The sequence below is a fragment of the Aquila chrysaetos genome, chromosome 10 (assembly GCF_900496995.4).
Source record: "Aquila chrysaetos chrysaetos chromosome 10, bAquChr1.4, whole genome shotgun sequence".
Lineage (NCBI taxonomy): Eukaryota > Metazoa > Chordata > Aves > Accipitriformes > Accipitridae > Aquila > Aquila chrysaetos.
Window position 1 is genome coordinate 1,067,487 of NC_044013.1, and position 27,635 is coordinate 1,095,121.

The following is a 27,635-nucleotide window of genomic DNA, read 5'->3' on the forward strand; positions in this document are numbered from 1 at the left end:
CAAAAATGCGTTTCCTTCCACTGCGAATAATGGCCTTTTGTAGGAAACTGATTTTTCTCCAAGACGGTCGCTGAGAAATGACCCAGCTATGGAGTTAACTGCCAGCTCAGTGGAGTTTGGATGAGAGGCAGGCTGTAGAGCGGCTAGCGTCAGCTATAGGACATCATTAGCCAGCATTTGGGTTATCGTAGTGCCGCGGCCACACCGTGACATCAGGCCACCCAAAGAGCCAGAAGGGACTGGCAGAGGTGGGGAAGGGACGATCCTGCACACAGCTGAGCATCCCGAAACGACGCGCTGGAGGCTTGGGGCACAGCCCTGGCACCTACAGATGAGGACTTGCTCGCTTGGTCTCTCTGGGACCCAGCTGGGAGAAGCTCTTGGGGGTTATACACAGTTTTCGTACCACATATTATACTATTATTAATTTCAGAATTAAAGAGTACTTTTAAGAAACCGTATAAGTTTAATCCTTTGCAGACTACTTGCATGGTAGAATTTGAATATCCTCAGTATAAACAGCTAAGTTCAGTCATACATGGAAAACAAATAAACTTTGCATTGTAGAGGAGAATTTATTTATTTGTTTGGTATTACTGGGCCTTTTTTATGGCAAATTTGTTGAACAACACTGCCCTTACGAGAGGCTGCCTCTATTTCTTTAAAGGCTCCTCCAACCGTCCCACCAGGGAGCAGTGTCAGCACTGACCCTGGTGACCAGGAACAATTCCAGCACAGCCGAAACCCTCCTGTGCTGAACCGGGACAGGGGTCCGGACCTGCCGTGGGTGCCACAGTTGCTGGAGCCGATGATGTTGGGCTCAGGCAACCCGAAGTCCCTCTCTCCCCCTTCGAAGGTTGCGCCTGACATTGTGATGTGCACATCTGCATTAAAGAGGAGAACCTGCGGTTCTGTTGTGGCTGCTTTGCCTGAGCACAGACCCGCTCTGCACAGCACCGGCTGCCCTTCAGCTGGCTCTTCCCTTGGCCAAAAATGTGTCAGGCGTCCCCACCACGGCCAGAAGCTGCTTCTGCACCACAGACCCCGGGGACTTGCTTCACTTGCCACACTGAGAAACTTTTTTTCTGCTCCAAGAAAGCTTCAGCAGCAGAGAGAAACGCCTCTTGAACAGCAGGTGCCTTCAGAAACATAGATGAATGCAAAATGAAGTCATACAGATTCTGTCTCAGCGTACGGACAGACCAGTACATCCCATGTAACCAGTAAGAGCAGTACGTCGTGTGGATTTTGTTCCTGCTCCAGGAGAGCCGTGAATTAGTGGCGCTGCCCCACAGCACGTCCCAGGGGACACACGCAGCTTCGGCAGGAAACCTGGGACCAGCACAGGCAGAGATTATAAAATCCCGGTTAAAAATAATAAACCACTTTTTGCTCTAGGGAGGGGACTGTACCTATGAATTTTAGTTTACAAAGTCAAACATAATTTCTGCAAAAAGAAATCACAAATGATCAGCCCCTTCGGATAAGTCCATAGGTGCTCTTCAGCCGCCAGCAGCCGGAGGAGCCGGCCGAGCCCACGGGACGAGGAGGCAGTGGGGCTGGACGACGGCGCTGCGAAGAGCCCGCGTTGTGCTGACAAGGGGCAGAAGCCAGGACGGAGCTGGGCATGCAATCATGTAATTATTTTTTCCACCAGCAACTCCCATTTTCCTGTTTTCTATTATTATATTCATTCCCTAACTGGCAATGTCCTCTACCATATACCTCCACGGCAGCTGCTCAGGGCAGCAGTGCCGGCCAGGGACCACCGGCTGGAGCCCGGCTGCCGAACCAGCCCATCCCCACCCCTGTCCCCATCCCGTCCCCATCCCGTCCCCATCCCAGCCCCATCCCAGCCCCATCCCAGCCACGGGCTCCACACGGGGCCCAAGGACCTGGCTGGGCGCTGCTGAGGATGGCTTTTGCCTCTCCCTGCTCCCCTCAGCCGCAGTTACGCAAATAGAACATGAAAAATGGCCTTGCAGGGTTTTTGTAGCAATTACAACACGACGACAACAACCAGGCCAGATAAAAGCAGCGCGCCCAGGCTCTGCCTGGGCTTTCTTTTGAGCTGCAGCTTTCATCTGCCTCAGCAATGTGTCAGGACACGTTTGGCACAAATAAAAAAGTAAGTTGTTGTTTAACATTCTTGTGTATTACTGAGCGGTGGCAGTGATGCTTCCTGTAAAACATATCTGCGAGCGTGGCAAAGCTGTTTGATATTACAGCCTTATTTAAAACAGCATTTAGATAGTAAAAGTAGTCATTTCCCTCCATCCCCACACACCAGCCACCCATTAAAATTCCTTCTCATGCTCTTGCACAAAGACTAATTTTGGCAAGAGACTGACTTGCCCTAGATTTTTAAAAGACTACTTGTTTTAAAACAAAGTCCTTCGGGGAAGGGAGAGAGCTGGGAGAAGGTCTGCTTCCTCTCCCTGCCCGCCCCAGTCCCGTGATGGCCCCGAAACCCCTCAGCCCATCATCCCTGGCCCAGGTGGGTGCAGCAGCATCTTCCCCCCCAATGGAGGGGGCTCCCGGCCCCACAGAGGGGTGCTGGAGGGGAGCAGGAGCTTGGGGCACTGAGCAGGAGGAGCCAGGGGAAGATTGAAAAGCTGCTGTTTGCCTTGACATTTATACGCTAAAAATAAAGTTTCCGAAGTTAAATGGTTTAAAAAAAAAATTATGCCGATATTCAGATATTACTTAAGGGACTCAATTCAGAGTAAAAGCTCTGGTTTTATAAGCCGGCTTTCACTACCATCAGAATAGCTTTTCATCAAAACGATCTTTTATTTCGAAGTTGTTTCCTTCAGACACTGGGCAAAATGTCACTTCACAGTGATAACTGAGCACAGCAAAAATCAGAAGAAAAACGACCTACAGGTGTCCAATGTAACACCACAGAAAATAGGTACAGAGAGACCCATGGAGGCAAATTAACAACTAAACCCTCACTTCAAGCAGATGGAGAAGGCTGACTTGACTGTTTGGATGTGATTCAATGAAAATGTTCTCTTGCCTTCCCTTTCTGCATGGGGAATAAATCTGCAAAGAAAAACATTTCTCTTTGCTGTTTGCTGGCAGGACTAGTATCATACCAGCGATATCTAGCATTGCTACAGCCAGCTTCATATGCGTTTCTTAATAAGTACACTGAAAAGCTTCTTTGCTAGCTCCGGGATCATCAACAGGTTACTAAAACGGAGAGGTTAAATACCAGTGAAGACCGGTGAAGACCAATCTCCAGTAAAGGGCTGTATAAGCACTTGCCTTTAACGGATGGACGTAAGCAAGCAGACCTGAATTTTTGGCTAGCAGCTCTCTGCAGCACTCCCATCCCAGGCCACGGTGCCCTGCGAAGGACGGCTCCACAGAGGGATGCTGCCTTTAAAACCTCCGCGGGCGCTCGCGGGAGCCCTGCCCGCAGCCGGGGTCGGAGCCCAGCGCAGCCACAGCACCCACCTCCCCACTCCCAGCCACCAGCCAAAATTCACCCCGTCACCCCATGCCGGGCTCGGACAGCGAGAAGGGGCCAGAGATGTACCCCCGCTGTCACCCGTGGGCCGGATCCGCGGCTGCTGACGCCGGCGGAGAGGCTCCACGTTGGGTTTGCAGCCCCGGCAAGAGGCCCCGAACCTTCGCCAGCGGGTTTGGTCAGCGGCTCTGCTCGTTTAAGCTCTCCTGCAACTGATACTGGAAGGGATGACTCAGCCCTAAGTATAGTTATCTGCACCCAAAATAGAGCGGAGCCCTGCCTGCAGCTCGCCCGGCTCACGGGGTGCGTGTCAGCCCACTAACGACTCCTCGCTCCGCCGGAGCTGAAGGTGCGATGCAGAGCGGCAGCTCGCAGGCAGCGCGGGCTTTTCACCTGCTTCGGAGCAATCAGCAGCCATCCCGGAGGGGATTTTGAAGTAAACCTTCGGAAATTAATTCGCTTTCCTTCCCAGAATTGCATGGCTACCTTGTATTTCTATAGAAACAAAAGCTTTCAGTTGCCGTTTTACTTAATCAATTTATCCTAACCAGAGAGCTTATGAATAGGATCAATTTACACTGCATCTAAAAATACACTATCAACTACATACATACATATCTAAGGGGGGAAGTGTGTATAACTACGTGCATGTGCATGACTACCTAAAGTGCTAAGATCCAATTGTAATTTATACTATTTTTTTCCACTTTAAATGACACATTTGAAATTGCTTACTGCAGTACTCAGCCTCGCAGGGAGAGAAGTTTTACAGCTTCTGTCTGAGATGTTTTCTACCACCCTCGTTTTACAGGGGCTGAAGAAACAGGTACTACCAGCGTGTTCCCCCGAAGCCCCCTGCACTGCCCGGGGCTCGGAGCCACAGCCCTGGGAATTCATGCTGGCCAAGAACATGCGGCAGTGAATGCAGCCCCATCGGCAGAACAGCCCCCTTCTCCAAAGGTCCGGTATCCCAGTGACCAACTTGCTTTAATATGGCCCTTGCTGCAGTTACCATAAGCGTTTTAGGATTTCAAAGTTAGAAATTCCTGATACTTTGCTGTAAAGGGTGGGGAGGCAGAAAACATGATGCACTGGCAATGGACGAATGGTGCTTTGGTAATTTGCCCCTGTGCCCATAAGAGTCGGGAGCAGATCTAGAAGCACTGGTAAGTTCACACTGGTGGGAAATCTCCAGGAGGGAGCAGAGGATCCGGAGCCACTCAGCCCCATCGCCCTTTTCGTCAGCATCCAATGCCAAGATGAGGGGCTGTGTTCTGGGCTCTGCTTTGCCTCTTAGACTGAACTGTTTAAAATATCAAACAAAAGAATTTGCCTCTTAGGCTAAGACAAACTTAAATTAAATTGTGACAGGGTCTACCCCAGCAAACCCCAGAAATAATTTGCAGACTGTGAGGCGCTCCTGCGTCTCCTCGGTGCGACCCTGCTGCCAGCAGGAGAGGCGCTGGCTGTGCTGCTGCCTCGCCTTCCCCCACCGCCCTGGTACGCCTAATGGCAGCTAGTGAATACAAACCTTCGGCTTAATTACTGCATTATGACTAACCTCGCTGTCATCACTACCTGTAATTAAGTGCCAGATTTAATATTTGAAGCTAAGCAGGTGACATGGCAGGAACAGAGGCTGCCCGGAGCAGCCTTGCTGGGGCGCGGTATTTCCCAGCCCGATTTCGGAGCTTTCAGCAGCAGCCGCCAGCCCTGCTCCTCCTGCACTACCAACACGTGGGTGGGACGGGCTGAGCCCACGGGGCAGCCGAGGGGGCTCGGGCAGGCTGCAGCCCCCGGCCCGCTGCCCCGGGGTGCTCTGCGTCGGGCTGATGGGGGGGGAAGAGACCCAGCCCGATGCTGGGAGGGAAAAGGACTTAGGAAGTAGAAGTCAGACGGCTTTAGCCAAAACGAGGACAGCAGATTCATTTTACCATGGCAAAGTGCAGTGAATTACTAATTTTCTACAGGTTTTTCTCTATCTTCTGAGATAGATACCCTCATCTTGCTCAATGTTGCCAAAGCAGCAGCTCCTCCGTTTGCCCATGTCGGTGCCTCTCGAGGTGGATGTGCTGCACCTCACCTGCAGCAGCACAAGATACCGAGGGGCCCTGGGACACTGGGGCTGAATCAGGCTGTGCACCCCCAGAAATCCCCCGGGATGCCTGGACTGAACCAGGCTGTGCACTCCCAGAAATCCCTGGGATGCCAGGCTAATCTGGGCTGTGCACCCCCAGGATGCTGGGGCTGAGCTGGTCTGTGCACCCCCAGAAATCCCCGGGTGGGAGCTGCAGCAGCACGCCCGCTGGGCTGGTGCTCCTCGAGAAGCTTTTGCTCTTTTCCTAGTAATACTTTTAAGGGTATAAATATGCATATGAGATCACTCAAAATGAGTCATTTTTCAGTGTCATCTAGTTATTAGTTATATTATATGATATTTGCCAGCTCATATTGTAAACAGTTACTTTATATAACATATGGAGAAGTGTGTCAGGCTGCCAGTGGTTTTCAAGATCTCTGCTTTGAAAATGATTTGAGTGTGATGCTCGTTTTCATCGACTCCAAACCTGTAAAGTTGTTAACACGTTTTATCCAGTAAAATGAGGTGTAATGCAGATGCAGGTGTCATGAAAACTTTTGAACTACGCTCTGCACGTGAAGGAGATAATTTCCCAGATGCCTAATGTCCTTGCTAGCACTGATACTGTGATTTGAAGAAAAGTCAACAGCAACAAAAGAAAAAAAAGGTCCCTGTAACACTATTCAGTTTTATGCAGGAAGTATGCGTCAGGGCTGGCACCGCTTCCCTTCCCATAGATCTGCTTGGACTCTCTCTTGCAAACTATCGGCTGATGCTGAAGACTCCTGCTCTCCTTACAGGCTACAATTTGTCATTTGCAGACTTTAATGTAAAAATATGTAGGCGCAATCTGGAGATGTGCAGTTCCAGGCACTGAGCAAGGAGGGTCACTCCAAACCACTCAGGCAGGGTCACCGGCGACAGATTCCCCGCCGCCACGCACCGTGCACCGACACGCACAGACAGCAGAGAGCAGCTTAAACCTCTAGCAAGGCAGGAGAGCAGCGTTTCGGTTCCACTTTGAGAAAGGACGTGGGGTTTGTGGCGCGCAGCTGACCGTAACGGTCATCGTCCGTCACTGCCTGGGAGCAGGCAGGCAGAGCCACCAGCCCTGCTCCCATCGCGGTGATGCACGCGGGTGCTGCAGGACGGAGCAGGTCTGGGCTCCCAGCCCCGGAGTTCAAACGCAGGACCGCTGCACCGCCCTCACACCCCTCAGACGGGCGTTTGCCAAGCCAGCCCCTCTGCCATCTGGTTTTGTTCTGCGGCTGCTCAGACCGGCCTCAGCAGCAGCGCGGAGGCACAGCCCGGATCCCGGCTCACTCCCACGGCTGGGCTCGCCGGGAGCAAACCCGGCACAAACGCTCTGGCTGCCGAAACACGCGGCGCTGCCTGGGGCGGCGATTCCCGGGTCGGAGCGGGATGGCGAGGGCCGTGGCAGAAACGCTGCGCCCGCATCCCTGGGCGTACGGCTCTCGCAAGCGGCTGTGCTCGCCAGCTGCTTTTAGCTAGCACGAGTTTGTCCTTAGCCCCGTGGAGGAGGAAGCAGCCTTGTTTTAGGAGAGAGCTGCGCTGCGTGACGAGACTTCGTCCCCTGCCGTGCTCGCGCTGGCAGAGGAGGTCGGCCAGCCCAGGCGCTCGGCTTTCCTCCCAGCCACGGCACGCTGGGTCCTGCCAGCAGGGACGGTCACTGAGGGAAAAGGCGGCGGTGCGAGAAGCTTGTCGGGGCTTTGGGGTAGCTGTGTGGAGAGATGCACATCGTGGGTTTTATTCTGCAGATCTTGCACCCTGAGTTCAGCACACACAGCATGTACACGTGCGCAGCTGGAAGGGAAGGGAAGGGAAGGGAAGGGAAGGGAAGGGAAGGGAAGGGAAGGGAAGGGAAGGGAAGGGAAGGGAAGGGGAGGGAAGGGAAGGGAAAGGAAGGGAAGGGAAAGAGGTGTCAGCTCAGTCTGCTGGCTCAGAGGCAGTGACACACACAGTGCCCACAGGGTCCAGAGCGTGACGGTGCCACCACCCACCCAGCGGCTGTGCCGGCCGGCAGCTGTGGGGACAGGACTTGTCCCCCATCACCGTCACGGAGCCCCCTGAGCCCAGACAAAGCACCCGCCCTCGAAAAAAAGAAGTTGCACAGGAGAGGCTCTAGGGGCGGCACGGACACTGCAAGTGTTCAAATGGGCTTTGCTGTGGCTGGCGAGGGGCCTTTCTGGCTTGGAAAAGGGACAGACCACAGCTTTTATTTCCCCTCAGACTTCTGGGCTGTTTTAAAATAAAAGCAGTTCTGCCCCAGCCCAATGCAAGTCAGTGCTGTAATTACTCAATCACCAGGAAAGTTGGGATGCTGGGAGACAAGCGGCACACGCTCTGACGAGCTGCTCTCAGCCCTTTCCTGGTGACTTGATGTCTCGTGGCTTGCAGGGAGAGATGTACGCTATTATTTCAACTTTGTTTTGACTGATAATGAGAGGGAAGGGGGTGCTGGAGGCTGCTAGCATTGTTTGATTTAAGTAACTTCAGGAGAACTTCTCAGTGCTTGTCTTTGCTCGGGTAACAATCCATGCTGCTTCATTAACCGTCTACCGAGCACCTGGCGTGTCAGGAGCTGGTTATTCGGGAAGTGGTGCAGGCAGGCAGGCAGCCAGCAGCGACACCTCCCGAGAGGTGCCGAGGCTCCGGCGTTTCTCCTCTGCTGGATGCCCCGAGCCCGGCTGGTTACTCACTGCCTCTCCTAAGCAAGCGCCAAAGCGAGTGTGTCAATCTCTCTGGTCACCATTGTATCTGAGCCTCAGTGCCTTCAGCATCCGCTTCTCCCCGCAGGCTAGGGGAACGCTGTCCCCAGGAGAGAAGGGGACGAGGAGCGATGGGGATGCCCCAAACCTTGTGGACAGTCTGTGGAGCAGCAAAATACTGAGTCAAAAGCCCTAACCACCGCATCAGCTCTCTCAGCTGGGCTGCAACTATAAAAGCCACTTAACTGGGATATAAACTTTCTCCAACAAATCTAATACATTTGTTTTGGTGCCAAGTGACCATTAAATGAACATAGTCCAAAAACCACATTAGCACGTCCTAACCAGCAAGTCCCAGGGATGTCGAGGGCAGCTGGAGAGAAGGGGTGCGGGCTCCAGCCCAGCCTGCTTGAGCTGCAACCTCACCAGCTCAAGTATGCAAGCTGGTGGTAGACGGTCCAGGTTCATCATGTGGGAGCAGGGGCTCAGTCTTACAACCAACAGCTTCAAAATGATGACACAAGGCCTGATTTGGCCAGGCAGCACTGGCGGTGGTGCTGGCATGGCCCTCGATCCCCAGCACCCTCAGCAGAAGCAGTGATGCTCAAGGCAGCGTCAACAGACAATTCCTGCCACTGCGTAAGGTAACTGATGCTGTGGACAAATCCTTTCATAGCTTCTGGAATATAGGCAGAGAGAGGAGCTGAGGATGAGAAGCGAGGGCAGCCGGTGTGCCCTGGGAGAGCTGGCAGAGGAGCAGCCCTGTGCCCGGCTGGCATCCAGCGCTGCGGTCCAGGGTCCTTCCCCTCCCCACCGCTTCTGCTCCCAGCATGGTTCACCTTAGCCATAAACTCTCCATAGAGATTTCAAATCAGTGATAATATGTGCTGAAGCGTATTCCCAGCTGGCAGTGTGACGGAGGAGCTGCATTATCTTTCCTGGCTGCACTTTCAGCTTAGGCAGCGAAGCGTGAACTGGTGGACGCCCCCCCCCCCACCAGCGCTCCCCAGTTTCCCAGCCTCCCTTCAAAACATCTTCCCAAACCCCGCTGCTGCCACCGCTCCAGAACTATATTTAGCTGCTGGCTGTCGTGCTCTCTCTTAATTGTCTGGTTAAAACATTCAGTAAGATTTCAGAGCTAGGTTTAAAAAATTTGGTTAATACCTTTTGCACGGCCATTTGTTAGAAGTGCCCAGCAGCGATGGCAGGAGGCTGGCACACACGTGCCCTGATCTGTCCTCGAATAGCACCCGGCGCTTTCATCCCCCCCGGCTGCCGGCGGGCTGGGGGCTGCGGTTCCCCGGGCGGGCTGGGGGCTGCGGTTCCCCGGGCTGGCAGGGGAAAAAGCAAAAATTGTGATCTTTCTTAGTGGGCTTAGTACCGGGTGGAAGAGCTCTACGTGGCTGAAGGAGCTCCACATGGCTGAAAACTGACCTGGACAGTCCCTGAATCAAAGCTGCTTTGTACGAGATACTGACGAGGTAGAGAAAGCTTGTGCAGGTGGAAGCCAGAGCTCCCTCTGCAGCTCCAAGACATGACATTTCTCCCGTACCAACCTGTGGTTTCCACCCCGCCACGGTGCTCCAGCAGAACCGGGCACCCCGCTGTAGGGTCACGGAGCTGTAGCCGTGCCCAGCTTGCCTTCGCCCCCCCCCCCCGGCCCCCGCCGTGCTGTCCCGCCGGCGAAGCGCAGACCTGGCTCCCCTCTCCCGGCGATGACGGTAGCGGCATCGCTGGCTTCGGGCTGCCAAGCTCCCTAAGGTACCCACCCGTGCCGCCGTGGGTGAGGTCGGGGTGAGCTGGCAGCAGGACCCCCGCCGCCCCGGGCACGGCGTTGCCCCCCGCCGCAGGTCCTGCAGAGGAGCCCGGCGACGCAGCCAGGAGGTCATTGCGCCGGTGCCCCGACACCAGCCAGCCGCACACGGATAATGATTAATTGCTGAGCAAATGTCCTTTGCGCTTTTAGCGTTTAGCACTAACCTGGTACCCGGTGAGCATCGAGCAAAGCCAGAAACACACGGAAAATGGATTTCCCTGTAAAACACAAAGGTACGGCTGTCCCACCATCATGGTCATGGACTTTAAGGCTCATATTTGGAAAGGGCACATAAATACTGATATAAGTAAGTGTGATCTCCATTTCAAAGCCACTTAAAAGGCTACAGATTAGATAAAACTAAAGGTATTTCTTTAACAAGGACTTAACTGAAGCAGAGACAATTAAGTGCAATCCACTGCATTTCCAACTACTTAATTAGAAACAGGACACTGTAGGAAATTATCATACCACATCATTTCAGTAAAAACCTTTTCAATAAAAAGATTAAACATGCCTATAATGCGTGAAGATATGAGCAGGTTATAATTACTATTGACCTCACCTCATCAGCAGTATTTAATTGATGTCAGGGTCTTTGCCTGCTTGTTCAAGTTAATCAGCATCCTTGGTCCTCCAAAGACCACATTTGCAAACCTCCTAAGGAAGCAGAAATATTTCTGGGGTTTTTTTTCTCTCTTTTCTTCAACACGTTTCTCCGAAATGCTGGCATCTCTGGCTCTGCCAGGGGCACTCACTGCCTGTGTTTTTAAAATAAAACACTAAAATAGCTGCTCAGAGCCACCTCCTGCCACTTGTGTTTCCCAGCCACTTGCAGCATGTTCATTTTTTCTGGAAATGCAATTCGACGCTTTCGGGAGTGAGCTGCTCCTGAGTGGGCTGCAGGTGTCACACGGGGTTTTTTTCCACAACCGCACATGCCGACCCGGGCAGATGCTTCTCCTCACCTGGGCTGGGATGCCCGGGACGGGACGGCCCCCGGTCCCGAGTGCCGGGTCCCGGACCCGCGCAGCCCCCGGCCCCCATCGCACCCTGCCACTGCAGCATGCCCCACCAGGCAAAGGGCTGGCGGCCGACCTCGCACTTTTATAGATACACACATATCGAGGGTTTATAAATACACCGCGAGCCGGGTATGCATATGCATGGGCTGCAGCAGCACGCCGAACGGGAGGTGGGTTGGCTCCCGCGGGCTGTTCTGCTCCATTGCAGGCATACATATTTATATAGAGATTTTTTTTTTAATATCAGATTTTTTTTTTAACCTGCTGGCCACCGAGGAGCTGAATGCCCTATATAATGGGTGTTAAAAGCAAATCAGTGCGCAGACTTTTAAAAGAGCGATGCTACAGTTGAAGAGACAGGGATTTATGCTGTGCTCAAGTGCAGTGAGTTTGAAGCATACAAAGCATACAAAAGCTCCTGTCCAGACTCCAGCATGGAACAATCCCAGGCAAACTTTTCTTAAATGAAACAGATTATCTGATTATACCAAAATCAAACAGAACCAGGACCAGGAAACTTCCCCTTTGGCACTGCCATACATTTACCATAAAATCTGTTATGGAAAAAAAAAACCAAACCCCAGCAATGAGACATTTCTCTTGGCCTTAAGCATCAAGCTCAGCTCTGATTAAATGCCCAGATGCCTCGGGCTCCCCACATCTGTCCTGGCTGCATCAGGTCCCTGGGGATCCTCATCCAGGGAGTGTCCAGCAGAGATCAGGATGGAAGATGTGTCCCTTCACATCTCCTTCCCCCTCCCCTCCCACCCTGCAGATGCACAGAAAGCAGATTTGGAGACAGGGCACCCCTGGCTAATCCAACAGTGAGGTCAGGATTGCAAGGTTTTTTAAAATTACAAAGCAACTTTTCCACTGCGCCTTTCATTGTGTTAAGCTGATTAGTACCATTTAAAAAGAAAAAAAAAAAGTAGCTTAATTCTATATTTTAGCAAAGCTTCTTTACCAAATGCATTCAGGAGAAAAATACCCCTTTTCAGAGGACCTGAAACTATTAGGAGAGATTTGCTGCAGGAGGCTGTCCTCTGCCCAGCTCCTTACAGTCATCTATGTGTCCTGGGTTTCGTTTAGCTTTTTATTTGTTAAATGCTCAGGAAAAATATGTCATAGCTGTAATGGGCTGAAGCAAGGAAACGTCAAACAAGTTCTGTGTCACCTCTGCCAGACACAAACCCACTCTTGGTTTAGGCAAGTCCCACTTAGCATAACTAAAGCTTTTTGAATCTCTCCTGCTTAGAAAAGCTCCTGACTTTTGCCAACCTCCAGTCAGACCCCGTGAGAAGCCGTATCTCTGCCAGAAAGCCTCGTGTGCTGGAGTTAAACCTTGCCGGGTGTCAGACTCTATCTGCCGTGAGCAGCCCCCTGCGCTCGCCGGGACCGACCGGGTGCTGGCAGCTCCCCGGCTCTTCCCAAGCACTCCCAATTCAGACCTCTGCCGCAACTTAATCAAGCAAATCATTAGAGGCTTACATTATTTCCTAGGGGGAAGCATCTGATTATAACCCCCAATACTTGAATCAGCACTGCAGCCTCCTGGTGGGGCTCAGCGAGCCCTTGAGGGACCATCACCGCAGTTTGCCGGCACACGGCTGGGCAGCACCTCCGTGAGCTGTGAGCTGTGCCCGGTGCATCGCACCGAAACTCCAACAGGAAATAAAACCCTGCTGCGGGACACCGTTTATTCTATATTTGCATTTGAACAAGCTGTGCTTTCAGCCAAGGGCTACAAAAGCTAAAAGTAAGTAAAGAAACGAACTGTTAGAGATGGATTATTCCACCAGTGTCAGAGCACCAAGCGTGGCTGGGAGGGCTGGGAGCACTGGGAGTGCTGGGACAGCCAGAAGCACTGGGAAGGCTGGGAGGGCTGGGAGCACTGGGAAGGCTGGGAGCGCTGGGAGCGGCAGCGGTGCCGTCAGGAGCAGAGCAGCACCTGCCCGGTTCTGCCGGCAGCAGGGAGCGGTTCAGCCCTGAACCGGACCCCGCGGCATCTGCCAGGCGAGCGACCCGTGCCGGTGCGGGCAGCCCCGGCAGTCACTGGTGCCAGCCACGAAGAGGACGGTCAGCCTGGCCGGGCAGTCGCGGAACAAGCCCCCGCGTCAGGCCCCGGCTGTTCGGCAGCGGCCCTCGAGCCTGGGCGGCTGCTCCTGCTCCCGATCCCCTCGAAGCAGCCTGTTATCACCACTCCCTTCGGCCTTCCCGTCTCTTCCCAACTCCGCTTCTCCCAGCATTTCTTCCCAAGCCAGCTTTTCCACGCTCCTTGTCACTCTCACTTCGCGCCCCGGACTCTCGGCAGCGGGATCGCATCTCCCGGGGCGCAGCGCCCACGGCCGCGCCTCGGGCTCCGGCTGCACTTCAGCTAACATTTATTATTGCCTGGTAGACGCGGAAAAATGTTATCCGAGGGATACCACACTCCCACGGCTGCTTTTCTTGCAGTAACACCGCATTTCTGGCTCCCGTTCAGCCCCCGCGCTGCGGCAGCCTCAGCCCCCTCCTGCCGGGCTGCTGCCAGCCAGGGCTTGGGCTTCTGTGCCGGAGCCGCGCTCGGCCGTGCCGAGCCTCGCCGATGGCGAAGGCTGGATCTGCCGCTTGCCTACTGCCTACACGGCCATAGCGGGGTCTGCGGCACAGGGGCACGGTGACCCCCTGCTGCCTGCCCTGCCTGCAGCCCGGGCTCCACCATCCCCTTCCAGCTCCTGAAGAAGGAGCACGTGGGGGAAAACATCACCTTAAACCACTTTTATGCTCCACCAGTTTGGCTGTCCGGGGCTGATCCCATTTAATTCTCCTGGCGTGGGGAGTGAGCATGGGGGGACAGGCTGCTGCCGACATGCCCACACCGCCGAGCAGGATCAGACCTGAGCTGTGGCCCCTGGCCTGGCCGGAGGGGATCCTGCGCAGAAGCTGGCCTCAGGGGGCAGAAAGTGGTTTTCTTGTAATTAAAAAAAAAAAAAAAATATCAAGCTGTGCACGCTGTGACCAAAAAGAGGAGCAAAACCTCCCCTACCACCCCAGTGTGGCTGGATGTGGTTTGTGTCGGGCTGCAGCGCGCCGCTGGAGTCTGGCTGTGCTGGGGCAGGGGACATTTTTTCATTTCAGACATCATTTACAGCAGGCTGCAGCAATTCCGAAGTCAGCAGGCTTTCCAAAGTAAATGAGGGAAAAAACTGCTGTTGATTTAGAAAGTTGTTTTGTGCTTAGAGCCAGAAAGTGGCTGTTTTCTGCCAATTACGCTTTTATCACAAGCCTGCCATTGATTTCGGCACACTGTGAATTGGAGACATGCTTGAGGCCCAGGTGCATCTCGACATCCCGACGGGGCGGTGCTCCCCGCTGTTTGCAGGGAGGTACCAGGGACTGAGCCTTCTCCTGACACGTCTGACCCTCTGAAGTTTGGAGGATGGCTACCAACTACCTCAAATATGGCCAGGGGAATGGTGCCTGCCCACCCACCCCGGCCCCTGGCAGGGAGCATGCCAGCCCTCTGGCCCTGCTGGCCCATCTTCAGCTCATTGGACCCACAGGAGAAATTGCCATAGGGTGCTGGGCTGTGTGGGAAGCTGGATGGAGACGATCCTGGGATGCAGCACCAGCAGTTTCCCAAGGGATACTTTTCTTTTCCACAGGGCTAGAGTAAAACTGCACATGGGAAAAGTCAAATGTGATTAGCTGGGATTGTACCCTGAAGGTGCGGACAGAAAGCTAGTGGTGAAAGCCTTCGTCCTTCAGGAACTGGGATTCCTAAGTCTTCATACATGAAGTTATGTCCAAAAAGGGGAGTTTCAGATTAAATGTCCCTGTTAGTGCAGTCCTGGAGCTTAGATGCCCCCTCGCCACCCCAGGGCCAGGTCACGTTCCCCAGGGGCTGAGCGGCACGAGGTGAACGTTCCCAGTTTTGGGGACAAGGGCTTTCTCTGCCGTTCCCAAATGGGAACTTTCCGCCAACCCTACGGAAGCAGAGTGAGGTACTCTCTCTCTGTTTGAGAAGGCAATTACTGCCGTGGGCCAATTTTAATCACAGCAGCACTGCTCAAGACCTCCGAAGTGCTGTGCCCTCTCTGAAGGATGCTCTCCTCGCACAGCGAGTCGGCAGAGCCCAGCACGGGGGAGCAGGAAGAGAAGGGCTTTCCCGCGGGGCTGCAGGCACCGGCTTCCACGGCAGCAGAGGGGAGAAAGCCTCGGGTATGTTGGGGATAACGCATCTGACCAGAAAGGGAAGGGACAGAAAAGGTGTGTCTGAGTGACAGGGGAGTGCCAAAATTAAAAGCACTTATATATTCCTCGCATAGTGAGACCGTAACCCTGCCATCACACAAGACATGCTGAACACTGCAATTCAGGACTGGAGCAAAACAAGGTGGGTGTAAAGAGGCTAAGAAAGAAGTCGTGATGTTTTGGTAAAATGTAAATTAGAGCTCTAGCAGCATGCTCAGCAAACGGTGATCCGGATGCGAAAGCAAATATGTTAGGATGGAAGCAGGGTAAATGAAACCGTCTTCTAATAACCCCAGCAGTTTAAAGGAGGAGTGCTCTGGCATTACGGTCTGTTTAAATGTGTCAGTAACAAGAAGTCGCATTAAAACATGAAGTGTTTTATTTTTGGAAAGATGATGTGTTTCTCCTCTTGAGCTTAACCATGTCCTAATCCCACTAAAAGAATGATGGTCTCATAATGTGAGCTCCTAAATAATATATCACAGGTCAATTTAGAAATACACTAGAAAGCCTCGTTTAGCACTGAAGGTTTTTTATTCCCTTTAGGTATGGTAATGCATTAGTTGGATCCCAGCTTCTTAGGTACTGCAAGTGTCTGGGTGTCTCTGCCCACCACACACAAGCTACTTGGCACCAGCTGGGTTTGTTGTTTGTAACGGGCCCGTGTCTTGCAAAGCTTGCTGATCTGTCTCTTTGCAATGTGTGATTTGTGAGAACAACATGTATTTTGCAAGTGCCACTTGTACTCTCGTACTTCACAGAAATATCAGGAGCAGGTCAGGTACCATGCTGGGCATTTAAGGAAGCATTATCTCTTCACCAAAGGATGGACAGGGAATGACAACATCTTTCACTGGTATATGGAACTGGTCTCATCCTGACCCTGATTTTAGCTGTGTTTAGCAAAGCATCTACTTGTTTATTCTCCTAGATCCACTGTAGTTAGATATCACAGGTTTAGGTATTGTGGTACTGGAGAGCTGGATACAATCCCCAAGACAAGCTACCTCATTAAAGTGCCTTTGAATGGGGCAGTGCAGGTAGGGATGTTGAAAGCCCCTAACAAAACTCTTTCCAGAGCTGATTGTTGTGAAACCTGTTTTAAGAGATTCACCCCCATTATGGAAACCACAAACACACACAGTGCCGGTGAGCAAGTTCTCACTGGACTTGGCTGTTTCCCCTCCCTGAGTATCCCCGAGACGCCCCGTGTTTCCCCCCCCCCAGCTGCCAACATCCACTCGCACCACTCCGAGGGACAGGGGCCGGGCAGAGCTGCCTCGGAGGGGGCGAGGAGGGTCTGAAGGACAGGACACAGCAGAGGTGAGTTTGTCACCAGCGCAGGCTGGCTAACGGTCCCCATCCTCGGTTGCCGGACACCATCGGGTTCATGTTGGGCAGAGCAGCCCGGCTCCTGCAGACCCAGGGTTAGCCAAGCACCGGCGCGGATATTCAGCCACATGTGTGAAAAGCAAGAAGGGGACAATTGCAAATAATAATCTGCTTTTCTGCAAAGCAGCTTTTCTCTTCCTCCACGGATCCACCGGCGGACAGACCCCGGAGCCGCAGGCATCTCCATGGTTACTGCTCGGCGCAGGGTGCGCAGGCAGCACCCGCACCTCGGCTGGGCGCAGGGAGCCGGGCAGGAGCGGGAGGGAGCACACAGAAGGTCGGGGTTACATTCGGCGACGGGCTGCCACGCAGAGCCCCTTCAGGGCCAGCGCTGGGCAGAGACGCGGTCTCAGCACCGGGGAAGGCTCAGCGCAAGCCGAGATGTGCAAGGGCAGAGGCGGCTTTGGTGCTGGCGTTGCACTGGTCCACGGGGATGGGTAACGCACCCAACGCTGCCCTGCCCCGCGGCGACCCACGGCCACGACCCTCTGGTACGCTCAGGTGCTGTTAGCAATACCTGCAGGCTCATTTATGCCTATTTTTAAGTTGGTGATATTGTCTCTGCACTGGCTAAATATATGTCTTATACCGTGTGGTGAGTAACGTTTGGCAAAGAGCCACGGCAAAGCAGCATGTGGCCGGGCTTTGAGAAAGCTGCAAACGTGGTGCGGTGGGGTGGAAGAAGATGAGATAAAGAACACCGAAAACCCAAACTGTTGCTTGTCACATCCTAGAAAGACATGTGACAGAAAGGACAGTGCTCACGGGTAAGCCGGCAACGCGGCGCAGCGGTGATGGGGGAGATGAGCTCGGCCCCCCATGCAGGAGCAGGTCTGGAGGGATGCCCGTCTCCACGTGGGCAGCGCGTGGGCCATGCCGGGAGATGCTGGTGCAGGCAGGTCCACGAGACCCTTTGCATTTGCAAGGAGGTCCCAGGTCCCAGGTCTGGGGGTTCGGCGATGTGCTGCCGGCTGCGTGGCGCTGACCCTGCCGGCTGCCGTGTCCCCGTGGTCCTGCGCACCCGGCAGGAGCCGAGCCGTCCTGCCCGCACCCTGCCTGCACCCTGCCCGCACGCTGCCCGCACCCTGCCCACACGCTGCCCGCACGCTGCCCACACGCTGCCAGCTCTGCTGCCCCTCGCCCCAGCCCCACTCCCCCAGGAGAGGCTGCCCAGGTGGCCGGTGGGCACCACACTGGGTCCCACTGGATCCCCCATGGGAGCCTCAGCCGCACCGTGCTGCTCGCACAAATTAATCCAGCTCGACAGAGTGTTTGCCAGACAATTAACATACTCCCCCAGCGCTGATTACGCAGAGCCCTCCACCTCCCACCACCGAAGCCGAAACCCACTCCGGAGGGCAGTCGGCAGCCCCACACAGGGGTAGGGCAGGGACGGGTGCCTGCAGGCACGGGCGCAGCAGCTCCTCAGGCCCCTTTATATTTCCAAAAGCCCAGGCTGCGCGGGGAGGAGCTGAGTGATTTGGTCTGTTCTTGGGCTGAAATGTCACCCCCCCTCACACCAAGCAAACATCAGCAGGTGCCTTGCGTTACAGGCCCCATGCATGCAGGTTTATTTAAGAAGCCTTAAAGAACACATTTTCTAAAAGACTTTAGGAAATAGATGAATGTTGAGCTAAAGACCCGCTTGGAAACAACTGAACAGAAATGAGCTGACGTATTATACCACTGCAACTAGTTGGAAACCAGTCTGGAAGCAAAGGGGCTGTGCTTGGGTTTTTGTTTTCCTTTTACGTGAAAGACATTTTATTCTCGGTGCCGTTATCCTAAACTCCCTCCTGGTGATTCTTGATTAATAAAACTGCAAGCAGAGGACTGGGCTGTGACTAGGTCACCGCTCCAATCCTAAAGCTGTCACCACCCGTGGGAAGTGACAGGCTGACCTGTGCCCAGCCACCAGCCAGCCATTTGTACCTGCGAGGGGCAACGACCACAGCGGCGCTCAGCTGCCGCCCCGGGTCGCAGCATCCATCGGCTTTCTCGCTCTGCTCCCTCCCAGCCCGGGAGGTGACATCCCAGGGCTGGCTGGAGACCGCAGCTCCGCAGATGTCCCCTGCCAGCGAGAAAAGGACATGACGCAGGACCTGCCATGACAATTAGCATTACTTGAGACCGTGGTGGCAGTTGCAGCACGAGGCCGAGAATAAATGGACACTAGGATCTCTGCCCTTCTGAGAGAGGGCTGGTTTTCATTTTCCTCTCTGTGTAGCCAGGAAACCCTGGCAGAAAAACCCTGCAGGGGTTGTCTCTGGGCAAGGATGCAGGCTACAATGCCCGCAGCCTCAGATCCATCACCAGGGCAAAGTTTCACTTGTCAATTCATCCACAGTCCAGTGAGGTCTGTAAGTCTTGCAGTCCTTTTGGTCATTGTAGCACCGAAGGTGAGTAAAAGACACAAAAAAGGGCTCTTCCCCTTGCTAGCTTTCTGACATTTATTACAAAATTTTCAGCGTGAAAGTGCTAAATGGCACTGGCTTGATAGTATTAAGAAAAAACCCCACAAACTTCTTAAGTTCCTCGTTTGCCTTTGGAGAGACCCGGCCGCTCCCAGCCGCGTGGGACAGTTCCCCCGTGCAACGCGCGTTCAGACCTGGGATTCGCTTTGCCAAAATCCCCAGCTGCTGAGGGACTGTCACCTTTGCTCCTTGGTCCAAGCGGGTAGCCGAGCCGGTCCGTACCCCGAGGTACAAAGGGGGGGTGGGAGGTTGTGCTGCCCGCAAGCCTTCGAGGGACGCTCCGCTCTCCCACGGGCGGTGGGGCCGTGCCGCCCGCCCCCGGCCCCTGCAGCCCGGTGCCCGGCAGCCCAGCAAACCCCCTCCCTTCGGCGGCCGTGGGTGCAGGACCGGGGTCCCCCGGCCCCCCCCCCCCCCCCGCCTTGCACGCCCGCTTGCTCCCAGGGATGGCACGCTCAGCCCTCGCTCTTACCCCCCCCCAAAAAAACCCCAAACCCATCCGTGTCCTCCCTCCCCGGCCCCGCGCATCCTCCACGGCCCCGCGTGGGGACCGCTGGGCTCCCCCCCGCGCCCCGGCCTCCCCCGGCCCCCGGTCCCCCCCTGCGCCCCGGGTCCCCCCGGCCCCCCCGGGCTGTGCCAGGCCGGCGGTAGCAGCAGATGGCGCCAGAGGCGTCTGGTTTTTCCCTCCCAGCCAAAAAAAAAACCGGCGAGAAACCGCGGGGAGAGACAGAAGCGAGGGGCCGGGGGGGAGGCTGGGGTTTTGGGGGGGGGGGGGGGTGTTCACGCGTGGGGGAGAAGCGGCTGGGGAGAGCGAGGAGGGAGTGGGTCTGTTCCCAGAGTGTCTCCTCGGGTGGGCATCGCCCTCCGCCCGGCCCTGCGTTCCCCCGGGGGCCGGGGGGGGCCGGGGGGAGCCGCTCCGGGCCGGGCCAGCTGGGGCTGCAGGGACCCTGCTGCGGGTCCGGGGGCTGGGGGGGGTTGTGAAGCCTTTTCAGCTCCTTGGATCTCAGTGCGAGAAAGGTCTTTCCGCCGGTCGCGCAGTACGTCGAGGATTTGTTGCGGGTTCAAAGACGCGTTTTCTGTGCGGTGACAGCGAGACACCTCCCTGGCCAAGGACGTGATTCAGTGCATCCTGTGCGAGACGGAGCGACCTGACCCAAGCCACCCGCCTCCGTGCAGGGTGTGAGCTGTTGCATGGCTTATCTCTACAATAAATAGCATATGACACCATGTTCCGTAATTTTCAATAAGTACTTGGTTCCTTTTTCCTATGCTATCTCCGGTATTCTGGTTTGCATCTCACAGGCTCTACTTGCTGCAGACTTACAATCTACATTCAAAGAATCCCAACCCAGAAGAAATCACTGTAATTTTCCAATATGACCTTCTCCATGCTATAAACCGCAGCACTCCCCCAGCCGCATTCCTGCCTGCCTGTGGCATCTCATGTAGGAAAAAACTACCTTGCCTCAGAAAAACCTACTAGGGGCAAGAGGGTCCTTCTAGTTTTCAGGAAACTGTTCCCAGCTGTGGTTATCCGGGCTCTTCACATCTGCCGTTACAGAGCTTCAACCTGCAGTCACCGGATCTTAAAACACGTCTGCCTGCTAGGCTAGAGAGACCTAAAACTAGAACACTTTTGTTCTCTTTATAAGTATTCATAAGCTGTAATCAAATTACTGTAATTATCTTTCTGTTACACTAAACAGATTAAGCTCTTTAGTTCAAAGAGTGTTGAATATTGTTTAAAACTGGACCTTCATCTTTGATTCACCAACTTCCAGCTCTGAATGAAGAGCAGCAGCTGGTTTTGTGGGGTCTCGTTGTTCTCATTTTTAAATATAACTGAATCTACAAACAATTTCACACCCAACCTAAATTTGAGAAAGGCAGAAAAGTATAAAATAAACACAAATACATGCATAGCGTTGCAGTGCTGAAAATATTCAGCAGGCTACACGTAGGCTGTTAGTGCTGACCTGCCAGAGAGCATCCTGCCGGTTACCCACATCATCGAGAGCCCATTCAACCAGTATCGCTGAATAGAACGCAGCTTCTTCCACTGTGCACTGTTGCCTTGGAGATATTTTACATACAACAGTAGGTATGAGGTTTCCTTTGTGCCCAGGTTGGTGGTTAAAAGCAGCGTATTTTTCTTCACATGTTGCCATTTGCAGCGTTTTGGCCCCTTGAGGATGCCTGTCCTGGCCAGCACAGCAGCCGGGCTCTGTGCCGGCATCCATCCATCCCGCCCAGTGCCACACTGCCCATCCTGCTCTGCCCCACTCCACAGGTGCCGGTGGCTGGGGAGAGGAGCATGGGAGAAATGGTGATGCGGGAAGGGTATGAGAAAACAAGGTACAGGTCACATCACGTGTGATTTTTAGCCCAACACCTCTCTTCAGCAGTTCTGTGGTGCTTTTGGGTAGGAAACAGAAACGATTTGCAATGAAGCATGCAGTTACAATTATTGCTCATCAAGGTGAACACAGGCATGTTGCTCTTCATGTTGGGCCTTTTGGGGACCCAGAGGAGAAGGTGCTATTGAGTTTGAACTGCCACAGGAGCAGAGCCTCAGCAGATGCTGTGCCTGGAGCCGGCTGTGCACGTAGCCACACTCGGGCCGGCAGTTTGGAACTGTCAGCGCAGCAGTAGCCGTGAAGCACCAGCACTATTTCCTTTTCCCAGGCAGAGCAAAGCAGAGCCCAGCTCTCCTGCACCTCGGCGGAGCAGCTCCCAGCTGAGCGAGGCTGTGCCGCTGCTGCCTTCCCACCATGTGCCCGTGGCACTCACCGCTCCGACCCTCCAGCTGCCCTCTGCTCCAGGGGTGCTGCTCCCTCTGTGCCGCTCCATGCCGGTGGCACGGATCCGTCCTCCCGGAGTGCTCCAGGGACAAGGAGGGAGTCTGAGCCTCTGACCTGCTCAGCAACAGGCCTGCTGCCTCCCGCATCCGCACCACCCGATGCCACAGCCCGCTCCCCCGGCACTGCCCCGCAGCCCTGCCCGCAGCCCCCTGCCTGCTTGTGCCGCTCCTTCAGGGGGATGTGAACCCTCGCTTCTCTTTGGGTGGAAAAGAGGTTTTCGTCGGGGTCTCCCACGTCCTGGATGGCAGCTCCGATCTCCGGGCTAGCACGGAAAGGGGCAGCAGCTGCTCCCACTGTGCCGAAGAGCAAAGTGCGAGCACATGTCGGTGCTTTTGAGGGGGAAAAAAGGGAGAGAAGACAGTGCCAGCCGGTGAGGGTGGGCAGCTGGTGCCGACCTCGGCTGAGCCCTTCTCTGCGTGCTGGCTGCTCCGGCCCTGCTCGAGGAGGGAGCTGCCTGTGCCGGGCTCACAACGCGGTGTTCCCCGCTCTGCTCCACCAAGGCCACGCAGCTGAGGTTTTCCCTGGCTCCAGCCCTGCAGGGACCTGTATTTTTCGGGGTTCCTGCTCCCTGTGGCTGTTTGCACTGTACAGGACACCCTAGCCAAACTTTACTCCCATTCAAATGACAAGCCCCCTCTTAATGCACAGCAACTCCAAACGTTAGGTTTAAAACAGATGAGTGCAGCAGTCAGGCAGATATTTATTGGTTTGAGAAGCAGGGAGGGAGAGTCAGACCTGGAGGGCAGTGCTTGCAAACCCCCCCCCCCCCGGCTGGTGACTCGCACTGACATGTGTGGAAGAGGAGGATGAAGAGGGATTGCTCTTCCTTCCTCTCCAGCCCAGGCTTCAAACTGGTCTCTGCTGGCTAACAGCGTGCACAGGGCTTACCTGGGTGCAGGTCACAGTGCTCCCCGGGCCAGCAAACACGATGCAAACACAGCTGCAGGCAGCGAGGTGGAGTGTTGAACTTCAACGCCGGATATACAATTATTACGGGATTTGTGTTTTGTGGTTACACGGGATTTGTGCCGCTGGGTGAGGAAGCTGGGCAGTGCTGCACTCTGCCTCCAGCAAAGTCTGCGGCCGGTTCTGCTCTCATACCAACTGAAAATCCTCTCTCCTATACTTACGTAAATCCTCCAACTAACAGCTCAGGTAAAAAAATAGAGCATTTATTCATGTACCTGGTGGCTGTGACCAACAGCTAGACCTGTGAGGAAAGAGGTTCCAGTTCATGAGGGTTTTGGAGATAGGGTTGCAGGCTTGCCTGGTGTGGGGGTGATAAAGAACAAGAATTGCTTTTAAAGCTGGTGGTTGCTCACTTACTTCAGAAAGAATTTTGGTCCCACACCACAATTGACACCAAATCCTTATCTGTTATTGGGTTAAAAACAAAACAGCAGCAGACTTATCAATAAAGTGGCATTAAGCCATAATCCCCAGCGCTTAAAACACTCCCAGGACTCAGTATTTGTAATTTGGGGTAAGTAAAAGCCAGTGGAGGCATGCATGAAGAGCGGTAGCAGTGCTCGTGTGAATGAGACAAAGCCCTATGTGTGTCACATCCTTACGTGAGCATTCACCTGCATGATGGGAAAGGGGAGCCTCTCCTATATCCCCTTGTCATCTCCGTGATCTGCAACTGTGTCCATCCCTTTGCTTTGGCTATTCTCAACCGTGATCTTGCATTAGTGGTTGGAAAGTTTCAAGTACATAAATGCGACGCTTATGAAGGTAAACAGACATGGGCTCACCTCCTTGGATGTTCTCCAGTTTGAATGTTCAACATCTTTTTTTTGTTTGACAGACTGCTTACATACCCCCACCAGAAGGTTAAACCTGTTTGCTAATCTGACTCTTTTTGTCACCTTGTTTAGCTAAGAGAACTGATTTTAAAATAGACAAGACTGTAAACAGGAGTAGCAAACGGTGCTTGAAACCTCCCGATGGGTTGCTGAGCCTCAATGTTCCCATTGTTCCAGCCTGCGAGGAAGCAGCGGCTGGAATTACGGCTGCATGTGTCAGACCGGACCTTCCCAGCTTCAAACCCTCCGGGCTGGGGGAGCCTTTTGTTTGCAGATGTAAAACCTCAGCCTGCATTTGGCCTTCCTGCTCCCTTCACTAGATAACCCTGTTTAGGGCAATTTGCTTAACTTTGTTCTGAGCGGTCAGCAGTCCCGTCTGCTAAGGAGGGATCCTGAGGGGATTAGTGTTAGCACAGAGGCTTTGCAATAGACCTTCAAACACAATACACAGATGGAGCTTAGCCTGATACTAACAAACCACTAAAATGACCCGTACATTTGAATAAAATGTTTATAAGATTTTAAGTATTCTCATACCTTTAATACCCTGCATGAGTGATCCTCATTTCCAGGGCACTGTGAAGAAACAAGCCAAAAGGCCTTCGGGAGGGAAGGACGGGGCTGGCTCACCCACCGCACAGCAAGCAGCAGCAGCTCCTCAATCCACCTCAGAAATCCTTCTCCTTCTGTGCCAGCCCGCGTCCAGAGGAAAAAGGCTGAAAACACAGGGGAAACCACCGTAAATTCCCATGACTGTCTGATGGGGGTAAAGGATTATTTAAGATTTCAAGGAATAATGACACTTTTTTATTAAGATGGTGCAAGGAATTTTAAATTGTCTTCTGCACAGGCTGTCAGCTGCCCTCTCGAGACACTGATTCGATTTCGGCTGAAATCACTGTATCCAGTTGTATATGGACTTGCTGTGCAGCCCCTTAAGTATTTGTGACCCGAGGCTGATCAGCACAGAATTTGCCCCCATGCAAGAAAACCAAAGTAAAGCTGGGCTGGATTTGTAAGCCATTCACTGAAGTTAATGAGAGTCTTTTTCCAGTAAAATAAAATTTAGCTCCACGTGATTGAGCAATCCCAGAAATGCAAAGACGGTGCAAAACCAAACTCTTCTCAAGGGTAGATTGCTAATGTGCTGATTGCAGTGCTAATGCTAGAAATATGAAATTAGGTACGGTCTGTGGCCGTATCTATATTTCTGGCTTATTCCCATAGCCAAATCAAAGTCTGAAATTTATTGTCACCCAGCCCTTCGCAGGCTGAGGTTAAAGTAACTGCGCTGTCTCTACTTCATGCAGCTTACATGAATCAGGCTCTGCAAGCATCGGTCATCAGGCAACCCCCTTCTTTGTCCCTTGGATATGTGAAGTGCGTAAGTTTGTTTTCTGGAAACCTTCCTTCACCTTCGCTCTTCTCTGGCAGTAGGTATTTGAGCTGGAAGGTCTCCAAACAATTTAAATAACTGCTTTTCTAATTATCTTCCCCATGGGAGATGAGGGATGCTGGCTAGGGACAGTGCCCCACATTAAGCACGATGGCTGCTTGGGGAAGGTGACAAAAATAACCTGCCCTTCTCTCCCGAGCACTCCCACCAGAAGAGACCTGTTACCTGCAGGGCCAGGGGACATTTCAGTCTGAGTATTCTGCTGGGAGGAGCCATCACAGAAAAGCCATCATGTAAACAGCTGATGGGTCTGTGCTTAAGCACAAAGCTTGGCATGCACATACTATAATGGCAGAGAAAAAAGACAAAGAGCAGTTCAGTTAGGCTGGAGGTGTTTCAAACACTGTGTTTCCCCCAGGATTCAGAGCAGCTCGGTATCCGTGGCCTCTTGCCATATCCACATCAGCTCCCTGTGGAACCGCACCATGTCCCAGTGCCTGCGCAAGCACCAAACTCACACATCTCTTGACTCCTTATCCCAAAAGCATTAACTCAAAGGTGCTTAAATAGACACTTAATGATGAATTTTCAGTACATTTAGACTGGCTCAGTCAGTGCACTCTCATTTTTTATCCCATAGACATGTCTACATGAATTTAGCACCACATTAAAATATGAGCTTTCAGATTTCTCAACATCTGTCACAATTATTTATTAAGCGTGAGATCCAGCACTGCGCCGAGGACCACGTTCAGCCCACAGTGACTGATTAAGCTCCCTGCGCCTGACTCCCACTCGCTTCATTCTCTGCCTTGATAATGTGAAAATGCTGCCACACTGAGATCAGTGGAGCAGCAGTTTTTATTAATACCCAAAGAACTTTTATAAATGGTAGCTGTTAATTAGTTTTAAGAGCCTTGCTTATTTTTTTGTGTGACTTAATCCACAAACAGCACATGGAGAGCTAAAAATGCTCATTTGTCTCCAGGCGAAACGTGGCTAAGTTGTAAGAAAAGCTGGTTGGTACTGCTCTGCTAGCACTTGCTAATGCCTCCTCCTGACAGCCTCCCTCCTCCGTGCAAAGAAGGAGCTGAACCGAGCCAAAGACCTTCATTCTCTGAGAACTGTTTGCGCCACAGCAGTTCTACAGCTCCGGCTTCAAATAGATAACTACACGTAGCAGGTCAGTGAAAATTGGGTTTCTTTGCTTTTCCCTCCCCTGGAAGGGGTGGCTTTGTTGTTCAAAGGTGAGTTTCACCTTTGATAGGGAAATTTTCAGATAGGTTTCTTCTCGCTGATACAGACACTGATGTCTGCTCTTCTCCCAGGCGGTAAAGCGGGGCTGCATCCCTGCATCCCCCTCCCGGGCAGCAGTGGGGCTCCCCAGCCCTCGTCTGGCCCCTGGGGCTCCATCACTCAGGGACCACACACCGCAGACACCCCCTCCCCACTTCACCCGGCGGTTAAATGCTCAGATCCATGCCCTGCAGATGAATTTACAGGGCTGGGTACTTCGGGGTGCTGGTTCCCCAAGCATCACGACAGCATCTTCAACAGCAGGGCTCAGGTACCGCTGGGATCCGTGGTCGTTCTGCTGCCGCTGCTCCCAGCCTTCGCCCGCCCCAGGGAGAGGACTGTGCTCTCCCAGCTGTGCCGCGTCACTGGTTTTTCTGTGTGATATTTGCACCATCTGGGAGCCGAAATCTCACCGAGTCTAGACTTGATGTTTTGCCCTTCATCAAACCTCAGGCATCTAACAAGCCCATGAAAACTGTAGAGAAACAAAATCTTTAAAGGGAATTAAGTATAGATGAAATGTAAATAACAAGTCAGGAATGAACTTCCATACATAAAGAGTCAGAACTGTTGAGAAGGACAAGCCCCACATCGATGTTAAACCAAAGCTGCACCTGAGGTGAAAGGCCAGAGCTTTTATCCACTTAGTTACCAAGCCTCTGGATTGAAGCACAAGTATAAACCCATCTGCTCAGCAGGCAGCACGCAATAATTGAATCAATTAGCGCCATGTTACGTGACTTTGGCACCAATATGCGTTTGGAGGAAATCATCTGCATTTATTACTTGCTTAAGAAAATAATACTACCTCTAGCTTATTTTCCTAATAATTATTTTTTCAGTTTGCTTCTGTAATAAGTAATCAAAGCGCTGCCTTCTTAATGGAGTGCAAAAAAGTCCCACCCATTTATCTATCCTAGAGCAGCAAAATGGCATTTGCTGTCTTAAGCAGGAAATGAGCAATTAAAAGGCAACAGGAGGTTATTTTTTATTTCCCTCTCTCCTCTAGAATAATAAGCATATCAGAGTGCATGTGCTGCATGTGTTGATTAC

At 53.1% G+C, this 27,635-nt stretch overlaps 1 protein-coding gene and 1 long non-coding RNA gene across 2 annotated transcripts in view; one reads left to right on the forward strand and one right to left on the reverse strand.

Annotated features, from left to right (window-relative positions):
- Positions 1-3,769: 3,769 nt before the first annotated feature.
- Positions 3,770-4,578, forward strand: LOC115346784. Its single transcript, XR_003925254.1, has 2 exons — positions 3,770-3,914; positions 4,290-4,578. It is a non-coding gene; the product is annotated as an uncharacterized LOC115346784 (long non-coding RNA).
- Positions 4,579-22,618: 18,040 nt separating this feature from the next.
- LOC115347212 (atherin-like) overlaps positions 22,619-27,635 on the reverse strand; it is a 28,293-nt gene continuing 23,276 nt past the window's right edge. The window contains exons 2-3 of the transcript XR_005933419.1: positions 26,996-27,057; positions 22,619-24,606 (exon numbers count right to left, since the gene is read on the reverse strand). The gene's annotated coding sequence lies outside the window, so the exon portion shown is untranslated. The remainder of the gene's footprint in view (positions 24,607-26,995; positions 27,058-27,635) is intronic.